Consider the following 1,882-nt stretch of genomic DNA (forward strand, 5'->3'; position numbering starts at 1 on the left):
ATGGAGGGGATTATAATCATTGTAATGAAACAAAGTATATGATTTGTTGAATGTAAAACTGATAATCTGCCCTGTAAACTTTCACTCAATTCACAATAAAAACTTAAAAAAATTAAAAAGAGGGAAGAGCATGAGCAGAGTGTGGGACCCCAACCAGAGAAGCAGTAACACCAGAGACAGAGGCAGCGGTGCTGGCATGAAGCTGAGGGCTCTAGACCCATGGAATGAGCAAAGCTGTGTGCCTGCAGGCAGCGGGGCTGACTGCCAAAATGTGCCCTTCGGTCGTTTAAATGAATACATATTTGCTGTGCATTTTATATACATCAAAAAGGAAAGAAAACAAAGGAGGGACTAGAGGTAAGTATTCTTAACCGATGGTGTAGGGAAGAGTTTGTAATCATTGCAATGAAACCAAATATGGTTGAGTGAAAGGCTGATGATCTGCCCTGTAATCTCTCACTCAATTCACAATAAAAGCTTTTTTTTTTTTTTAAAGGTATCTAGATAGATAGAAGGATAGATGAATTTCAGATAAATGTTTACATTGTCCATTCTGCTATTCTTTCAACTTTTTTTAAAGATATGAAATAAAAGATGACCAAATTTGCAAAAAAAAAAAAAAAGTTCTTTATACAAGGCACACAAAATGTATGTTTTATCAAAAATCTCATGTGCTTTAAAACAACGAACACTAGAATCAGTACATTGACAGAGATGGTCAAAATGTCAAGCCAGATTCAGAAGAGGATTGGAACTAGATGTCATTGTTAACATCAGATGGATTTTGCCTGAACCATGTTTTCTTGTGCTTTACTGAATATGCAAAGGCTTTCCCTATGTGAGTCAAGGAAGCTCTTGACAACATTACGAAGAATGGGTCTACCAGAAATCTTCACTGTGCTCATGACGAGCTGTACATAGACCATGAGACAGTCATTCACACAGAACAAAGGGATACTGATTGGTTTAAACATGGGAAAGGCGTGTGACAGGGTTGTATTCTCTCACCAGAATCATTCAATCCGTATGCTAAGCACAAAATCAGAGAAGCTGGATTATATATGAAGAAGAACGTGGCAACAGAATTGAAGGAAGACTCATTAACAACCTGTGATATGCAGATGATACAACCATGCGTACTGGAAGGGAAGAGGAATTAAAATATTGATGAAAATCAAAGACCACAGCCTTCAGTATGAATATAAAGAAAACAAAAATCCTCACCATGAATTTAAAGAAAACAAAAATCCTCACCAATAAATAACATTATGATAAATGAAGAAACGATCGAAGTTGTCAAGCACTTCATTTTGCTTGGATCCACACTGAATACTCATGGAAGCAGCAGCCAAGAAATCAAACAACGTACTGCATTAGGCAAATCTGCTGTTGAAGATCTCTTTAAAGTGTTAAAGAGCAAAGATATCAGTTTGAGGACTAAAGTGCATCTGACCCAAGCCATGTTATTTTCAATGGTCTCAAATGCATGTGAAAGTTGGACAATGAATAAGGAAGGCCGTAGACAAATGGGTGCATTTGAGTTATGGTGTTGGCAGAGAATATTGAAATTACCGTGAACTGCCAGAAAAAACAGCCAAAATGCTTCTTAGAATCCAAGATGGTGATACTTCATCTCTCATACTTAAGACATTTGATCAGGAGGCACTAGTGCCTGGAGGACATCATGCTTGGTAAAATAGAGGGTCAGCGAAAAAAGAGGAAGACCCCCCAATGAGATGAACCGGCACAGTGGCAGCAGCAATTACGTCAAACATAGCAACAATTTTAAGGGTGCAGGACCCGGAAGTGTTTCGTTCTGTTTTGCACAGGCTCTCTCTGAGTGGTAGCTGACTCAATGGCCCCTAGCAACAACATGAGAAAA

Source organism: Chrysochloris asiatica, unplaced genomic scaffold, assembly GCF_000296735.1.
Source record: "Chrysochloris asiatica unplaced genomic scaffold, ChrAsi1.0 scaffold00040, whole genome shotgun sequence".
Lineage (NCBI taxonomy): Eukaryota > Metazoa > Chordata > Mammalia > Afrosoricida > Chrysochloridae > Chrysochloris > Chrysochloris asiatica.